The following is a 20,295-nucleotide window of genomic DNA, read 5'->3' on the forward strand; positions in this document are numbered from 1 at the left end:
AAAAAATGTTAACAACAGAAAAAAATATGGCATCCAGAACTAGTAAACTAATTCAAGTACCTATGAAGTAATATTGTAAAATGAAGGGAGATGATCCAACATTTGATGAGAAAGAAGACCCTAGTTCTGAGTAGTTTAAAAGAGAAATGAGACTTATGGCAGCAGAATTTGTATCCAACATAGCAAATAATGTATGGAAAATAAAATTAAATCTACAATAGCCTCACCAAACAAACAAACAAAAAAGAGGATAATACCTAAAAAAAGAGGACAATAGATTGAGAATAAAAATACATAGAAGTGAAAGAAAATATAGAAAGAAAAGCATAGAAAGAAAAATGCCCATATAAAGGCAAAAAATACTGATCTTGAAGTCAGGATGCATAAAAAAAAAACCTAAGGATCACAGTTCTCCCAGAAGAATATGACAGAATAAAACAAACCAAAGAAACACCATAAAAATGAAGAAAATAAAAAAGAGAACTTCCCATATTTTCTGAATATAGAAAATGAAATTCCAATAAAAAGAATTTACAGGGGGTGGCTAGGTGGCATAGTGGTTAAAGCACCGGCCTTGGAATCAGGAATACCTGGGTTCAAATCCAGTCTCAGATACTTAATAATTACCTAGCTGTGTGGCCTTGGGTAAGACACTTAACCCTATTTGCCTTGCAAAAACCTAAAACAAAAAAAGAATTCACGGAAAAAAAAATCCAAGACTACAAATTCCATGATATATAGTAAGTGAATTTAACCATTCAAATGCAGCAACAAACTCTGCAAGCCATCAGGAGAAAAACTTTCAAATATAAAGGAAAGAACATTCAAATAATATATCATTCTATACCCATGAAATGGTACAGCATAAGGTCAGTTAGGTGGTACAGTGATTAAAATGCCAGTCCTGAGGACCTGAGTTCAAATCTGTTCTCAGATATTTACTACCAGTGAAACCCTGACCACTGGTCAAGTCACTTATCCCTGTTTGTCTCAGTTCTTCATCTGCTAAATGAGTTGGAAATGGGGTCATGAAGGGTTGGGAATGACTGAAATGACTTGATGACAATAAAATTCTACACTTACAAGCAAAAGAAGAAGAGAATAAAAATATGTTCTAAAGAGCACTAGACCTGAGCCTAACTACACAGGACAAAACAATGAATGTTAATTCAGTAATAAAGAAGAATTTGAAACAATTTTAGAAAGAAAATCAAAATTATTATAGAACTTATGAATCAGAGAATGGGAGTCTAAAGAAAAAGAGAAGATGGATAATGTCAGTAAAATAAATTCTTTTTCAAAAGAGGCACAAAAATGAAATTTTAAAAATTAATGAACAAGACTAACTGAAGGGGAAAAGAAAAAGAGAGAATCCATTTGACAAATTAAGAGGGGAGGAAGGGGTAGAAATATATATCCTCTTCAGGAAAGAGGAGTTAATAAACAAAACTCTAGAGAGAAAGGGAGTAGCAAATGAGAGGAGGACCATAGGTGAAAGGAATAGAACCAGTGGGAACTGAATCATCTTAAAAACTGACTAAAGTTTACAGCAGAAAGTGGGGGGGGGGGGGAACAAGCCAGAAACAAACGAGGGAAAAACCTAATTTTTAAAGCTTTGAATGTGAATGGATTAAACAATGCAATAAAATTAAAAAGAGTAACTGATTTGATCGGGGGGGTGGAGGAGCCCAGAATGTTTTGCTTACAAGGAATACATTATTTAAAAAGACATATGGATAATAAAACAAAGGGGATGAAAAAATTCTACTAGGCATCAAATGAATCCAAAAAAGGAGTTGACATCATGCTATGTGATAAATCAAAAAATAAAAAAAGATAAACAATGAAGTATATTGTTCTGAAATGAACCAATATTGGCAATAAACTTATGCACTGTGAATTCTTAGAACTCAAATTCATAAAGGAAACATCATCTGAACAGTAGTACAATAGTGATGGGAGACTTCATATCCCCTATTAGTTTTGTATGTCTAACAGAAAGATAAACTAAAAAAGAAAATATGGAATTGAATAAATTTTAATAAATTGAATAAATTTCTGCATAAACTAGTGTTAGCATCTTCTAAATGGGACAGCAAATGAATACACATATTTATATGCACAAATAATGGGATTTTTCCCCTTTGTTAAAGGAGACAATGACAGCAGAAGGCTGATGCCATGACAAGTACATGAATTGGATTTGAGTGAAGGGGAGCTATGCTAAGTCACCAACCTCATTTTTCTCCTCCAGAACCATCTGGGTTCAGTGGTTAGACATGAATGAGGACAACTAGAGATGACCCTGGATGTGAAACAATTGGGATAGTGACTTGCCCAACATCACACAGCTAGTAAGAGTCAAGTGTCTGAAGTTGGATTCGAACTCCTGTCCTCCTGACTTCAAGGTCATTGCTCCATTCCACTTGGCCACCTAGTTGTGCACCTATACATAACAAAGAACTTTTACAAAAATTGACCAGGACTTAGGGCACAGAAATATTGCAACCAAATGTTAAAAAGGCATAAACAAGAAATCAGATTACAGATCAAAATGCAATAAGAACATAAATTGACTTAAGAACCACAAACAAAAAGATAGAGACCCAAAATTTAACAATGAAATCTTAATTAGTAGACTAAAAAATAAATCACAGAAATAATTAATAACTATGTATAAAAGGGAAATGTTAATGATAAACTACATACCAAAATTCTGGGGGTTTTGGATTCCCTTGTGGGGAAATCATATCCTTACAATCATACATTAACAAAATAGGAAAAGAAAAGATTAACAAATTGGGTACACACTTAAAAATTAAAGATTCAACAATGCTAAATTAAGTACAAATGAAGAAATTTTAAAATGAGAGAGACAAAGTACCTAAATTGGAAGGGAAAAAACCCCCACAAAAATAATAAAACTAAAACCTGATTTTTAAAGGATCAATAAAATTCATAAGCTAAGCCCTTAACTAATAAAATTAAAAAGAAAGCAGAAAATCAAATCAATGAAATAGCAAATGATTAAGGAGAATTCATGAAAAATAAGGTTAGGTTTAACTTAATAGTCTTGAATGAGATGGAGCATTTTAGCGATAATTTTTCTTTGAGCTCAATCTTTGTTCCCTATAGTGGTTTTTCATTTTCTCTGTTGGCATTTTATGGGATCTTTTGATTTTGATGGAACTTTTTATGTTGCCATATTTATCAGAAGTCCATTTCTCCTGTAAACTGCTCTGATCAGATCACATTAAGAGAATTGTGTTTAGTTCTATTGACAAATACAAGTTCATGATCTGGAGAGACTGTTAAATGAAGAAGACTATAAAAATTGACAAAAATACTTAATACAAAAACTTTGCAACAAATAATTGACAGGTATGACTTTTAGTTCCCTGTCTCCACCCATAGGTATACACTTAGCTTGATTATATCAGAAGCCTGAAGAGGAATCTTCATCAAGCCTGAAGGGTGGGTCTCACCTAACCTTGTTCTGGGTCTCCATTACTATGTCTCTGCTCATGCTTTAAATCAGTAATATCACGCAGTCTAGTTATCCTTCTAGGATCATAAAAAATCAAAAAAAGTTATACTAATACCTAATGATCTTAATGTCATATGGAGACCACACATTATGTCTGTTTTTAAATGACTCTGACATTAGTTCCAGGTAATTATATATAAAATACAAAATGGCTATTTATTCTAATTGTGTATTCTAAACAAAGAGGAGTCATACAAGCATGGCTAAAACCAGAATAATCACCCAAAGTCAAAGAAGATATATGTGTATACATACATATATATATATATATATATATATATATATATATATATATATATATATATGTTAGGCAAGATCACAAAGCAGACAGAATGTGGAAAAGTGACCAGAAATAAAAAACATACTACCAAAGTCAGAATGACTTAAAGGGTATCTCTGTATCTACACATCTATAAATAGAAGCTGAAGACTTATAATAATATTATATATCATATAATAATGTAATATATGTAATATAATATATGTAATTAACTTGAGATAGCTCTGCTCTTGCATTGCTACCCATTCTCTATATTCAGGTCTCTTCTCAACCTTTCTCTTTAACTAATTTTCACAATATCATCTGGCACTTTCATTTGGTTTATCATCAACAGAAAATATTTTTCTAAATAATGGAATGGACCTCTTAAGGATTAAATTCAATTTTTGATCCCCAATTTCACTAAATGGACAGAATCCCTGCCGTGGCAATATTAGCACTTAATTATAATTAGCTCACTAAGGCACTTAAGGGTGCTTATGGTTTTCCATGTCAATCCTTCCTCGATGCTGGTTGTAGAGATGAAGGGTTGGAGGAATCATTTTTTTGTTCACCACAGTTCCAATATGAACTCAAGATTTAAAAAAAAAATCTCTTGTCCAGATTCATTTAAGAGTCATGGGTTGAAAGCATCAGAATCAGATTCCCTCCTCACTTCTTGAGAAGGCAAATTATTTGATATAGATTTTATAGGTGTTATCAGGCAAAACATATTAGTCATGTGGCAAAAGAAAACACAGACCCAAAAAATCAAGAGAAAAATAAGGGTTTTTTAAAGTATGTTTTGATCTAAATTCATATTCAATCAATTATTTCTCTGGAGATAAATAGTATTTTGAATAGTAAGTTTACTAGGATCATTGGATTATTGAAAATAGCTAAATCATTCACAATTAGTCATAATACAATGTTATCATTACTGTGTACAATGAAGGATCTTCTTTAAGTGTCTGAGAACAGATTTGAACTCCAAGTCCAGAAATTTTTCTGTAGTTGCCCTTTGATCCGCTACTCTGAGTCAAGATAGTCTCTCAGAGTTTTCCTTTTCACTGATTTCAGCTTAGTTCACAAACTCCATCTTAGACTTCTACCACTGAACCTTTAGCTACTTAGTCTTCTGACATTTAAAAGTTCACAGGGTTTTAGCCTAGTTTATTTTGTCTCCAAAAATTCTGCACTTAAGGCAAAAAAAAAGATGTAACAGGGACCAAACCAACAGCAAAGTGTGTTCATGATTATATCTTTAATGAGTGGGGAGAATAGGTCAGTAGTGCTAGTTCTTATATCTGGGGGGGGGGGGGGTCTGTGTGTCTTTCTTCTCGTTCAAATAGTCACCTTAGAAGGCTTCTCACTTAATTGGAAATTTCTCCCTTAGTATTGCTTTCTGAGCCCCCAAAGCAATCTTTTAACTCGCTTTAAGGATCATACATCTTTGTCCTTTAGAAATGGTCTTGGTTTTGGAGAAAAGACACAAGTCAAGTGTGTGAATGAGCTGTATAATCAAATTAATAAGACTGTTTTTGGTGTCTGTTCCCCCATCTCCACAAACTCCATCAATTTGGGGGAAAGTTCCGACCTGTAACTTTATATGTATGAGGAACACCTAGTGTAGAAACTCCATCCATTGGGAAAAATTAGCAACTCATATTCAATTTATAGTCTTATAGCTGCCTCGGAGCACCTAGAGGTTAAGTAGCTTGACCATGGTCACAAAGTTATCTCATCTAACTTTGACAACCATACCTGTGTAAGGAACTAGTCTTAAACTCTGATTTTCCTGATTATGAGGTAAGCCTTCTGTCCATTATTCATCTCACCTCCCTCTTTCCTTCATCGTCATCCTCATCAAGTCAGTCTCTCTGTCTCTATCTCCACTCTTATTTTCCTATAAGTTTACATCAATTTTTGCTTCCTCAGTTTCCAGGCAGGAAACTGTAAGACCTTGACTTTGCTCTTACATGTAAGGCTTTGTCTAGTTAGTGCCTTTTAAATGAACATTCAGTTTTAGCTTAGCAGTCAAATAAAAGTACTTTTCTTCATCAAGAAACAAGAAAACAGAAAAATATTATAGAAAAAAAGTGGTGATGCACATTAAATGTTATAAGGTTATTTCAGAAGCAGGATCGCCAAATAGAGGCAACAGGAAAATCATTCTGTGCATGTTCAGAGGATAGGAATCTCCTTCTAAGCAGTCCCCCATTCCACCACAGTATTCCTTAATAACTTCTAATTTACTATCTCTAAGGAAAACACATTTTTAGTATCTGGGAAAAGTGGGATCTAACATGATGAGCAGGAAGAGTCTTTTAAGGACTTGACATTCACACTGTAATGTTACCTCCTTCCAAAACTAATCTCTCATAACTTAAATTTTTCAAGATGACAAGAGTGAATTAGGTTCTGGATCTGATACTATCTCCACCCCTAGTGCCAAGGGTCAATGGACTACCTCCTACTGGGCCTTTACAAAATCCATTAATTTGTCCTTGGTCTTCTGGTACATATTCAATTGGATCAAACTCATTAAATTTTACTACTGTTAATCCATCAGGCTGCTTTTCAGCTTCAATTAGTAGTATCCAGTGGAAATCAAATTAAGTTGTATTCTTACCCACTTGTTCCCTCTCTTAATTACTGGGCTCAACCATCAAACTCCTTTGGATCTGTGGGATTCCAATCATATCTCACTGATGTAAATCACTCCATACCATCCATTAGTCCTCTACAAAATACCAGAGAGCAATTTCAGGTCACCTGGATAATTGAAGTATTTCATTCTGTTCTCCCTTGCCACTGCTCTCCAGCTATCCTCCTAGGGAGCCCTGTTCACATAGTCAATCTCATTAGAGTCTAGCTGCCAAACCAAATATTTTAGGTCATATGCATGCTGGCATGCACAAATGCCAGTTCAGGATCTGTAGAAAGTGAATAAATAAGACAAGTAGTTAAAAAAAACTTAGCTGCTACTTGATCATTACCATTACCATTTTCATCATCCAAAATTCTAAGGTAATCTAGGGGTACATTTGGATATTTGAAAAAAAATTAATAAATTGGAATTACATTCTCTTTTATTAATCAGTCTCAAGCCCCCACCTCAATTTACTATATGCTAGCTGTGTATTAAATTAGAGAAATCTTTTTTCCCAACTCATCTCTCTCTCTTTCTAGCAAAATCTCATCACCTAGGCTTATATAAAAATTAAAATTAATAACTGAAATATATTAACATGGTAATCACTAAAATAATAAATCCTCTTTCATATTTTAGTTATAGCCAGAGTCAGGAAACACAGAACCACTGTAATAGCCATAGATATGAATGCACTTCTTATCCATAATATAAAGGCTAAATAAACTAAGATCTCTCAGAGAATAAGTTCTTTTTATCTTCAGTTTGTTCCAAGTCATCGCTGTTAAAAATATCTTCCAAATGGTAGTTAAACTCAGTCTCTTTAGATGATAGATAAAAAAACAAAATCAAAACTGTCTCCTCAGAGACTTTCCCTAGATCAAAACTCACATACACACTAGCCATTAATTTTGGGGGGCTGGAATTTAAACTGCCATTATTCAAGATTCCAAAGTCTCTTAAAGATATAGTAACACTATCTATAGTTTCTGATGTTGAAATTGGTAATACATTAAATGCAAAAACTTAGCAAAGATATTCAAATCTTAGTAATTTATGTACATTTATAGGAGTACTTCTCCAGGTCTCTATCCAGGTAAATAGCATTAACAGTCAATGCAAATAAACACATTCTCAAAACTAGTTCTTCATATAAGATCAACCAAAAGGAAACCTCAATGAATGTAATTCATTCTAGCTCTTCTTGACTAAGGGCTATGGACTTTTATTAGTCCTTTAGGTTTCAAAACCTGGGCATAACAAGTAATACATAAGCATCCTATGAGGAATATGATGCAACTATGGTTGTCCAACCTACAAAAAAAAGAAAATTTTGGAAAGACATAAAAATTTATTTTAGGTTTTAAAGCACTATGTAGGATATGGGCTAAGAATACTTTTCTTTTTATAAGAAAAAATCTTAATATATATAAATATTTAACAATAATTACAAATACATTCAAAAGAATTAGAAAAAATATTTTGTTTTTACAAAAGGTCTTCATATTGGGTTGCTTATTTCATCTCTACAGGTTTCCAAATTTATCTCATAGACAGTCTCAGTATTTGCCAAAGGAAATCTAAAGCAATTAGTTCCCTCTTATTGTTTCAATTATAATCATTTCCACATTACTCATGATGTCAGATAATGGAATAAGGTTTACCTTAAATGGAGGTCATACTTTAAACTGCTATTCTTAAGCATTACTGATTAAACTTTGGTAGTGCAACAATTAGGAAATAGTTGATTTTTAGTACAAAAATTATCTCACACCACAATTCCATCACTGTGAGTTTAAGAATATAGAGTGGAGGAGCTAGGTAGTGCAATGAATAGAGAACTGGAACTAGAGTCAAGGAGAGAAGTTCAAATTTGTTCTCAGACTCTTGCTAGCTCTGTGACCTTATGTGACCCATGTGATCTTAAGTCACTTGATGCAGTTTGCCTCAGTTTCCTCATCTATAAAATGAACATAAATAACAAACCACTCCAGTATCTTTGCCAAGAAAATCAGTTCATGAAGACTTAGATATGACTAAAATGACTGAACAATAAATGGAATTGAACATGTCATAAGAAATTCACTGATCAGAAGCTTTTACTGAAAAAAAAGAGTGAGACACAACTGTAATAGGAATAAATTTCTATCAGATTTGTGCCTGAAATTTCAGATTAACCTCTCACAAAGCAAGGTGAAAAAAAGCAATTTCTTAGCTCTGAGGTCAGAAACAGCAAATTTAAAATTTATAATATCACATTACTCAAAGAACTATGTGCCAGGCTCATAGTCTTATAGGCAGTATTTTTGCTTAAAAGGAAAGAAAATGGTAATGGGAGTCAAGAGGATCCAAATATTACTTTCATAAAGTCATCTTCTCTACTATTACAGAAATATATACCAAAAATTAACTATACCTGATGGAGATACAAGATATCACTCTTCAGGTGTAACTGTAGGCATTTTCCTTTACATGATGGTTTTAACAACTCACTAGCATAAACATTTTCACGTGGATAAAAAAAGATCAAATCAAATTACAATCCCAAAATGTTTCAAGTCACATAGTGAATTTCATTAGTTACAAATTGTAGTAGAGTGGAGTAATGGCTACATTAACATTAATAATAGAAAATATTGGAATTATTTTTAAACTGTAGTATAATATTACAAGATTGAAAGCATGCCTTGTACACACTGGGTATGTATAAAGTATCTTGATACTTTTTTAATTCCTTTTTATTTAATTCTTTAGGACGATCTGTCATTCATATTACATGCAACTTGCTATTAATAGTACACTTTATTTTTGTTTTTAAAAATAAAATTTTATGATATTTTCTCTGTCTTACATCTACATAGATCCCAAACAGTCTTCCTTCATCCTTTCCAAAGAACTATCCTATATAACAGATGTTTTCTTATTTTTAGGAAGAAAAAAAAATCACTTGAATGATACATTTAAAAAGTCTGAAAACTGTGCAAAGTGTAACATAAGTGAACATCCCACTTCCAACAGGAAATAGATTGGGTTTTTCTTATTTTATCTCTTCATATGAATCTTACTTGATCATTATATTTTTGTTATATTTTCTTTTGGTTTTTTGATTTTTTTTCACTTTGTTTTTATTTACTATGTATGTTGCTTTCTTGGCTTTATTTACTTAACTGCATCATTTCATATAGATCTTTCATCAGATATTTATCACACACATAATTTCTTATAGCATAGTAGTATTCTATTACACTCATGTACCACAACTTGTTTAGCTATTCAAAATTCAATTGTCATCCACTTTGTTTCTAATTCTTAACATCTATAAAAATGATGCTTCAATTAAATATTTTAAAATGTATTTACTTTGAATTTTACAATTTTCCCCTAATCTCACTCCCTGCCCCCCACAGAAGGCAAATCTGTTAGTCTTTACATTGTTTCCATGGTATACATTGATCTAAGTTGAATGTGATGAGAAAGAAATCATATCCTTAAGGAAAAAATAAAGTATAAGAAATAGAAAAATAGCATAATAATATAATGGGCCTTTTTTTTTAAATTAGAGGTAATGGTCTTTGGTCTTTGTTCAAACTCCACAATTCTTTCTCTGGATACAGATGGTATTCTCCATTGCAGATATACCAAAATTGTGCCTGATTGTGGCACTGATGGAATGAGCAGGTCCATTAAACTTGATTATCACCCCCATGTTGCTGTTAGAATGTACAGTGCTCTTCTGGTTCTGCTCATCTCTCTCAGCATCAGTTCATGCAAATCCTTCCAGGCTTCCCTGAATTCCCATCCCTCCTGGTTTCTAATGGAACAATAGTGTTCCATCACAAACATATACCACAGTTTATCAAACCATTCCCCAATTGATGGACATTCACTCAATTTCCAATTCTTTGGCACCACAAACAGAGTTGTTATGAATATTTTTGTACAAATGATGTTGTTACCCTTTTTCATAATACCTTTTCAAGTAAAACTGACTTTTCATAGTACCTTTTCAAGGTACAGACCCGGTAGTAGCATTGCTGGATCAAAGAGTATGCACATTTTTGTTGCCCTTTGGGCATAATTCCAAATTGCTCTCCAGAAAGGTTGGATGAGCTCACAGCTCCACTAACAATGTATCAGTGCCCCAGATTTCCCACATGCCTTCCAACATTGATCATTGTCCTTTCTGGTGATATTGGCCAGTCTGAGAGGTGTGAGGTGATACCTCAGAGATGTTTTAATTTGCATTTCTCTAATAAGTAGTGATTTAGAGGAATTTTTCATATGACTATGGATTGCTTTGATTTCCTCATCTGTAAATTGCCTTTGCATATCTTTTCACCATTTGTCAATTGGGGAATGGCTTATTTCTTAAAAAATTCTCAGAACTCTGTATATTTTAGAAATGAGTCCTTTGTCAAAAATACTAGTTGTAAAGATTGTTAACCAATTTTTTTTTGTAAGGCAAAGGGGGTTAAGTGGCTTGCCTAAGGCCACACAGCTAGGTAATTATTAAGTGTCTGAGACCAGATTTGAACCCAGGTACTCCTGACTCCAGGGCCGGTGCTTTATCCACTATGCCACCTAGCTGCTCCCTTTGCCACCTAGCCTCCCCCTGATTGTTAACCAATTTATTACATTTCTTTTGATCTTCCTTACAGTGGTTTTGTCTGTGCAAAAGCTTTTTAATTTAATGTAATCAAAATTATCTAGTTTGTTTTCACTGATTTTCCATCTCTTCCTTGGTCATGAACTGCTTCCCTTTCCATAGATTTGACAGGTAAACTATTCCCTGATCTCCTAGTTTGCTTATAATATTTTTTTTATGTCTAAATCCTGTATCCATTTTGATCTTCTCTTGGTATAGGATGTGAGGTGTGGTCTAATCCAAGTTTCTGCCATACTACCTTCCAATTTTCCCAACAGTTTTTACTAAAGAGTTTTTATCCCAATAGCTGGACTCTTTGGGTTTATCAAGCAGCAGATTACTATAATCATTTCCTGCTATTGCACCCAGTCTATTCCACTGATCCACCACTCTATTTCTTAGGCAATACCAGATAGTTTTGATGACTGATGCTTTATAATATAATTTTAGATCTGGTAGAATTAAGCCACCTTCTTTTTCCCTTTTCTTTCATTAAATTCCTGGAAATTTCTCCATATGAATTTACTTATAATTTTTTCTAACTCATTAAAGTAATTTTTTTGGAATTTTGATTGGTAGGGCACTAAATAAGTAGTTTGATTTTGGTAGAATTGTCATTTTTATTATAGAGCAATTGATATTTGCCCAGTTATTTAAATGTGATTTTATTTGTGTGAAGAATGTTTTGTAATTGTTTTCAAAAAGTTTCTGAGTCTGCCTTAGCAGGGAGACTCCCAAATATTTTATATTGTCTATAGTTACTTTGAATGCGATTTCTCTTTCTAACTCTTCCTGCTGTATCTTGCTAGTCATATATAGAAATGCTGAGGATTTATGAGGGTTTATTTTATATCCTGCGACATTGCTAAAGTTGTTAATTATTTCTAGTAGTTTTTTTAGATGATTTCTTGGGATCAAATAAATATTTTAAGTAATATAAAATAAATATTACTTTATTAAAAATGACTTTCTGGGGATATAAACCTAATAATAGGGTATCTGGAAATGAACAACTTAGTCACTTATGACATTTTATTCAGACAATTCCAAATTGCTCCCCAAAATGATTGTGCCATTTCACTAGAGAACTAACAATGTATTATAATGCCTATCTTACCATAATCCCTCTAACATTGACTGTTGAGGTTCTTTTGCCATTCTTGTCAATTTATAAGGTGTGATATAAAACTTCAGAGTTGTTTTTATGTGGCTTTTTCTTAGTAGTAGTAATTTGGAGTATTTTTATGAGGTTTGAATTCTTTCCAGTTTTTCTTTTTTTAATAATTAATTTTTCACATTATTTGCAGAAATTAACTTTTAGCATTCATTTTTTTTTTAATTTTGAGTTCAAAGTTCTTTCCACCCCTTCCAGATATAAATCCATCTGATCCTGGGGAGCTTTTTTAGGTTAAAAAACAACAAAAAAAGAGAATACATCTCCTATTCACAACTGTGAAAGGTATACATTTGATGGATTTCTCTTCTTTTGGTGGGGGGGGGGGGGGGTTGCAAGGTAATGGGATTAAGTGACTTGTCCAAGTTCACAAAGCTAGATAATTATTAAGTGTCTGAGGCCAGATTTGAAATCAGGTACTCCTGGTTCCAGGGTCAGAGCTCTATTCACTGTGCCATCTAACCACCCCATGTATTTCTCTTCTACAGTTGCTGTCCTTTGTTCTCAAAGAGGACCAAAACGTCATCACTATGTTAGTCAAGTTAAAATGTGTCCAACCATGATTGTTCTGATCAATACAAGTTAAGAAAGCACTACCACAAATCAGGCACAAATAGTACATGTGAACATTTAGAGTGGATTCTCTAAATTTACTCATTTCATTTGAGCTACTTCATTTACATTTCATTTGAGTTACTTCAATTCTTTTTGGCTTATAGAGCACAGTACCTTCTTTGATGCAGTGGTACCAAGCTAGCATCTTTTGCCACTGTTTCCAAAGTCATCCAATAAAGTCCAAATGAGAGTCCTTATATTGATTCTTCTGACCATCATGTGAGCACTTGCCTTGTGTGAATTCTCCATAAAATTAGAATTTTAGGCAAGGATAAAATGTGGTATTCAAACAACGTGCATGATCAACCCTTTGGAATTTCATTCTTTGCAATAGAATTTGAATGTTTAGCAGTTTAGTTTAAGAAAGGACCTTAGTAAGAGCAGCTAGGTGGCACAATGGATAGAGAACTGCTCCTGGAGTCAGAAGGACTTGTGTTCAAATCTAGCTTCAGACACTTAATAATTACCTAGTTGTGTGACCTTGGGCAAGACACTTAACCCCATTGTTTTGCAAAAAACAACTAAAAAAAGAACCTTAGTATATGGTACCTTATCTTAGCAAGTTATCTTTAGAACCTTCCTAAAACAATTCAAATGGAATCAATTCAGTTTCTGTGCATGATGCTAATCCAGCTTTCACAGTCATACAACAATGAAGTCATATATTCATTTAGAATTCATTGGGAAGTGTGATGTAAAATGCTGATCTAAGCTTAATCTCTGCCAAATTGCTTTCAGTTTTCCTAGCAGTTTTTAGCAAGGAAAGTAGTTTTCCCCTAGATAACTTGTTTTCCATTTTCCCCAAAGTCTCATTTATGGAGTTCTACTGCATTTGAATATCCCTTGTCTAGGTTGTTTCATTATCGATCTTTCTATTATTTAACAAATACCAGAAGTTTTTGATGATGACTACTACTTTATAATATATTCTAGATCTTTTGTTTTTCAAAAAAAATTATTTTAATTTTCTAAGCTCTGAAGTATCCCCTTCACAATTTAATTACCATAGCATTAAAAAGTATAAATTAATTTTGGTGATATTGTCATTTAATCTTAATTGAATCTATCTAAGGCTTTTGGGTTCTTTAGGAAGCTGATCCTCAGGCTTCTTATTGGAGTTTTTTGCATTTTGTAGCTGTTCAAAATGAGATTTCCCTTTCATTACTTCTTGTGTTTTCTTATTTTATATAGAAATAATATGATTTTTGAGAATTTATTTTATAACTTTGAATTTTACTAATGTTGCTAATTTTCACAATTAGCTTCTTTGCTTATTTCTTGTAAATTTCCAAGTAAATCATCATAAGAGTAGCAAGCAGGAATGATTTTAGCTCCACTTTACTTGTCTTTATTCCCTTAATACCTTTCTTATGTCTTATTCCTAATGCTAAAATTTTCTGTACTATATCAAATAAAAGGGAGAAGAGTAGTCATCCTTAACTCATTTCTTATTTAATGGAAAGAAAACTAGATTATCCCTATTGCAAATGATACTTTTGTTTGATTTTAGATAGATTTTTAATACTATTTTTAAATCCCGTCATGCCTATACAATGTAGGATTTTTTTTTTATCAGAAAGGGGTACTGATGGTCAAAGAATATGCAAAGGCAATAAATAGATGAGGATATCAAAGCAATTCATAGCCATATGAAAAAATGCTCTAAATCATAAATTATTAGAGAAATGCAAATTAAAGCTTCTCTGAGGTACCACCTCACATCTCTCAGATCGGGCCAATATGACCAGAAAGGATAATGATCATTGCTGGAAGGGTTGTGGGAAATCTGGGACACTATTACACTGTTGGTGGAGCTGTGAACTCATCCAACCCTTCTGGAGAGCTATTTGGAACTATGCCCAAAGGGCAACGAAAATGTGCATATCCTTTGACCCAGCAATACCACTACTGGGTCTATATCCTGAAGAGATGATGAAAAAGGGTAAAAATATTACTTGTACAAAAATATTTATAGCAGCCCTGTTTGTGGTGGCAAAGAATTGGAAATCAAGTAAATGTCCTTCAATTGGGGAATGGCTTAGCAAACTGTGGTATATGTATGTCATGGAACACTATTCTATTAGAAACCAGGAGGGATGTGATTTCAGGGAAGCCTGGAGGGATTTGCATGAACCGATGCTGAGTGAGCTGAGCAGAACCAGAAAAACACTGTATACCCTAACAGCAACATGGGAGTGATGATCAACCTTGAAGGACTTGATCATTCCATCAGTGCAACAATCAGGAACAATTTTGGGCTGTCTGCAAAGGAGAGTGTCATCTGTATCCAGATAAGGAGATGTAGAGTTTGAACAAAGTTCAAGGACTATTCCCTTCAATTTAGAAAAACACAGATATCTTATTGTCTGATCTTGTTACCTCTTAGACTTCATGTCTCTTCTCTAAGGATATGATTTTTCTCTCATCACACCCAATTTGGATCAAGGTAAAACATGGAAACAAAGTAAAGACTGATAGATTGCTTTCCGGTGGGGGGGGGGGAGTAAGATGGGGGAAAAATTGTAAAACTCAAATAATATCTTTAATAAAAATTAATTTAAAAAAGAGTACTGTACTTTTGTCAAAGACTTTCCCTGCATCTGTTGACATGAACAAAGATAACAATAGCAAATTATAAGAAATGTGAAACTGGAAATTTGTTCAATCATTTGGTAAAACAATTTGAAAATTTACCCAAAAAATGATTAAACCTTTATCCCAGTAATACAACTATTAAGCATATCTTATAAGGAAGTTAAAGGCAAAGAGAAAATAACTATATGTTCAAGAATATTCATAATAACACTTTCTATTGTAACAAAGACCTGGAAATAAAATAAGTATCCATTGATTGGAGATTAACTAAATAAATTGGCAGTATATTAATGTAATGCAATATTATGACACATAATAAATCATGAAGATAAAAGATTCAGAAAATATGGTAATATGCTTATGAAATGAGGTAATCAATTACAATGTATATGATGATAAAAAGGTTAAGAGGAAGGAAAACAATCTTAAAATACTTTAAAACTGGGGGCGGAGCCAAGATGGCGACAAGAAGGGATCAATAGGTGCTCTCTGATAAAAGGTGAAACTAAGGACTCTAACTAAAATTTTGAGAGGCAGAACCCACAAAGGGACCCAATGAGGCAGTTTTCCTACTGAAGGTAACCTGGAACATATCAGAAAGACTCTGCTCCCCGGGGTCGGAGGGGTGGCCTGCCAGAAGGAAAGAACTTCAGCCACCCAGATGCAGCCCCAGGGCACTGGGAGCCGTGGCTCACAGCAGTGGAGGAGTCTCCTGAGCTGCACCCCAGGGAGCACTGGGCACAAAATGGGGGAACAGCGGGGGACCACTGCCAGAGCATGCACGTGGAACCCAGCCCTCAGGGCACACAGCTAGCTGCTTGGTCTTTCCCCAGCCCTGATCCAGGAAACAGAAACAGGCAGAGCCCATAAGCAGAAGCCTCCAGGGCATGAGCTGAGGGAGGGGATTGAAGAGAGACTGCAGAGCTCTGTCCTCTGCCCCTGGAACAGGACTCTGGGGCTCTGACCACATCCAGATCCTGATAGCAGTCTAGGCCCCCCCATAGAACAGCAGGGCCCCCCACACCTCAGCCCTGTGGCAGAGGGGGCACGCATATGGTCATTCACAGACCAGGAGGAAGGACAGAGCCTCACACACTGAGACCCTTGTGGGAGTGCTCAGGAAGCACCCCAAAACCAGGCTCAGGCTGGGAAAATGAGCAAGCAGAGAAATAAGAGGAAGACCATTGAGAAATATTTTGCAAATGAGCCCAAGAAGGATCAAAATACTCAGTCTGAAGATGAGGAGGTACAAGCTCTTGCATCTAAAGACTCCAAGAAAAACAGAAATTGGGTTCAGGCTATGACAGAGCTCAAAAAAGACTTTGAAAATCAAATGAAGGAGTTGGAAGAAAAACTGGGAAAAGAAAGGAGAGAGATGTAGGAAAAACATGAAAATGAAGTCAGCAGCTTAGTCAAAGGAAACCAAAAAAATGCTGAAGAAAATAGCATGCTAAAAACCAGCTTAGGTCAAATGGATAAAACAGTTCAAAAAGTTATTGAGGAGAAGAATACTTTAAAAAGCAAAATTGGCCAGATGGAAAAAGAGCTAAGAAAACTCTCTGAGGAGAACAAATCTTTCAGACAAAGAATAGAATTCAGGGAGATTGATGAATTTACCAGAAATCAGGAATCAATACTTCAAAACCAAAAAAAATGAAAAATTAGAAGAAAATGTGAAAGATCTCATTGAAAAAACAACTGATATGGAAAAAAGACTTAGGAAAGATAATTTAAAAATTGTTGGAATACCTGAAAGTCATGATCAGGAAAAGAGCCTTGACATCATTTTCAAAGAATTACTACAGGAAAATTGCCCTGATATTCTACAAGCAGAGGGCAAAATAGAAATGGAGAGAATTCACCAATCCCCCCAAGAAAGGGAACCCAAAAAAAACAACCCCTAGGAATATTATAGCCAAGTTCCAGAACTCCCAAGTCAAAGAGAAAATATTACAAGCAGCCAGAAGGACACAATTCAAATATCATGGAGCTGCAGTCAGGATCACACAGGACTTAGCACCAACTACATTGGAAGCTCATAGGGCTTGGAATAGAATATACCGGAAGGCAAAAGAGCTTAGAATGCAGCCAAGAATGAACTACCCAGCAAGACTGAATGTCCTCTTGCAGGGAAAAAGATGGACTTTCAATGAACCAGGGGAATTTCAAATGTTCCTGTCAAAATGGCCAGAGCTCAACAGAAGGTTTGATCTTCAGATACAGGACTCAGGTGAAGCATGGAGATTGGAGGAGAGGGGAAAATATGAGGGACTTAATGATGATGAACAGCATGTATTCCTACATAGAAAAATGACACTGATAATACTCATATGAATCTCCTCAGTTAATAGAGCAGGTAGAGGGAGTTTTTATAGTTGAAGCACAGGAGAAAGCTGAATTCAAAAATAAAATATGGTGTAAAAATGGAGTCAATAGAAAAAAGGGAAATGTAATGAGAGAAAGAAAAAGGAGAAGGGGAATAGGCCAAGATATTTCATATAAGTTTTTTTTATTATTACAGTGAGCTATTACAATGATATGGAAGGGGGAGGCAAGGGGGAATGAGGGAACCTTTGCTCTCATCAGAGGTGGCTAGGAGAGGAAACAGCATATATACTCAATGGGGTATAGACATCTGGAGTAAGAAGGAGAGAGGGGGGACAGGGGGAAGGGGGGGATATGAGTCATGGAGGAGAGGATAGACCATGGGGGGAGAGTGGTCAGTTATAACACATTTTCTTTTTCACTTCTTGCAAGGGGCTGGGATTGGATGGCCTGTCCTGGACCATAGGGCCAGGTGGATGCTAGGCCTAAGGGGTGGTATGGGGGCTCAGGGCTTCTTGGCCCCAGGACCAGGGATCTGTCTGCTGAGCCACTCAGCAACCCTACAGCAGAGTCACAGTGAAAGGAGAGAGAAAATATAGTACATGGTAGTGGAGAAATAAGAAAGGAGGGAGTTGCGATCAGCAATGGCAATGTTAGAAAAATATGGAAGTAACTTTTGTGATGGACTTATCATAAAAAATGTGATCCACCCATGACAGAGTTGTTGGTGTTGGAACAAAGACTGAAGCACATGTTTTATTATTATTATTTGGGGGAGGGTGCAGGGCAAATGGGGCTGGGTGGACTGCCTGGGGCCACATAGCAGGGTGACCTTTGGGTGTCTGAGGTCAGATTTGGACCCAGGTGCTCCTGACTCAAGGGCCAATGCTCTGTCTGCCACTCAGCCACCCCCCACTATTATTACTATTTAATTTTATTTTGGGTCTTTTTTTTTTTTTCTTCTTTTAGGTTTTTGCAGGGCAGTGAGGATCGGGTGGCTTGCCTGTCACATGGCTGGGTGATTGTTGGGTCTACAGGGCTGTTTGTGGGCTCGGGTGCTCGTGGCTCCAGGGCTGGTGCTTCATCCATTGCGCCACCTGGCCATACTTACAATTATTACTATTATTCTTTTTTTAATTTTAATTTTTTTCCTCTCCCCTTTACTTTATCGCCCAAGGAAGTCTATATTCATGGGGGGAGGGGTATTTTGTTTGCTCTTGAACAAGAATATTTTATTAATGTAAAAAAAAATTTGTACAAAATGAGAATTAAAAATAAAATTAAGAGATCATAAAAAATACTTTAAAACTAATCAAAACCATGGTTTTAAATATATAGATAATGAAATACAATTCCCATCTCTTGGCAAAAAAAAATATTGATGCTGGAGATTCAGAGTAAGACAGCATTTGCAAATGTGCAAACAAATATGTTGATTTTTTTGATGAATTAAGCAAAATTATATTTAAATAATATATTTAATAAATATATATAAGTATATAAAAGGAATATGCTATATATAAGGAAGAAGATTTAATCAGTGAAATTTGGGAGTAGGTTAGTGAGTAGAAATGAATAAACACAAAATATCAATAAAAGATCGAGTAGACAAATAGAGAAACTTTGTTAAATCTTGTTAAATTATATGCTTATATTTATGTAAACTACATAGCCATATGGATTCTATCAATCTATCATCTATATATTGCAGAAAATAACACATTAGCTACTGGATGAAGATCTAGTCTTGGAGTCAGACATACCTGATTTCATATCCTCCTGCTAACAGGAGTCAAGTGATTTAATCTCCCAGTCCTCAATATAATTCTCTAGAACTACACTTTGCAAAAAAAGTATCTAACTAGGATTGGTAAAAGGAATTTCTTTATTTAAGATTCCCTACAGGTTTCAGTCACAGACACATATGTTTACTTGCACATGTACGTTTGTGTACGTGTATGTATTGTGTGTTAAACATGTGTGTTACATGTTTGGGGTTTGTGTCTAGTACACCTATATATTATGTGTGCACATACATTTGCATGCACAAACCCATACATAATTGGGTGAGGAATAAGAACAAATTGTCTTAAAAACAGCAAGGAATGAACTTTCAAAAAGCTATATAAATATATGCATGCACACATATATGTACACATTTATTATTCTTTATTATTACACATACAAATTTTTTATTTTGACATGTTTCTTAAAAACAATATAACAGTCAAGAGTTTCTTATATATTCCTCTTGCTTATTTTTTATTTATTGAAACAGTGCTACTTGTTGATTATTAAGATCACAATATTGCTTTTTTTAAGATACAACTGGACATTGTGCCTTTCATAATGTTACCTGGTAAGCATTTAACTTCTTTGAGCTTTCATACTATATAGTCATATTTTTATAATTTTTTTAAGTTCCATATCTTTTTAATGGAAACTATAGTCAAACTAAGCCTTCCATGTTTGTACTTGTGAA

At 34.5% G+C, this 20,295-nt stretch overlaps 1 protein-coding gene across 7 annotated transcripts in view; it reads right to left on the reverse strand.

Annotated features, from left to right (window-relative positions):
- Positions 1 to 20,295, reverse strand: part of LRFN5 (leucine rich repeat and fibronectin type III domain containing 5) — a 380,753-nt gene that overhangs the window by 254,737 nt on the left and 105,721 nt on the right. Inside the window, exons 1-2 of one of the 7 annotated variants that reach the window (XM_074235998.1) lie at positions 6,439 to 15,624; positions 2,237 to 2,446 (exon numbers count right to left, since the gene is read on the reverse strand). The exons of 3 other annotated variants lie outside the window; for them this stretch is intronic. The gene's annotated coding sequence lies outside the window, so the exon portion shown is untranslated. Of the gene's footprint in view, positions 1 to 2,236; positions 2,447 to 6,438; positions 15,627 to 20,295 lie in introns of those variants that run through there. 3 more of the 7 variants (XM_074235990.1, XM_074235989.1, XM_074235992.1) reach the window with 3 other exon arrangements.

The sequence above is a fragment of the Macrotis lagotis genome, chromosome 4 (genome assembly GCF_037893015.1).
Source record: "Macrotis lagotis isolate mMagLag1 chromosome 4, bilby.v1.9.chrom.fasta, whole genome shotgun sequence".
In the NCBI taxonomy this organism is placed as follows: domain Eukaryota; kingdom Metazoa; phylum Chordata; class Mammalia; order Peramelemorphia; family Peramelidae; genus Macrotis; species Macrotis lagotis.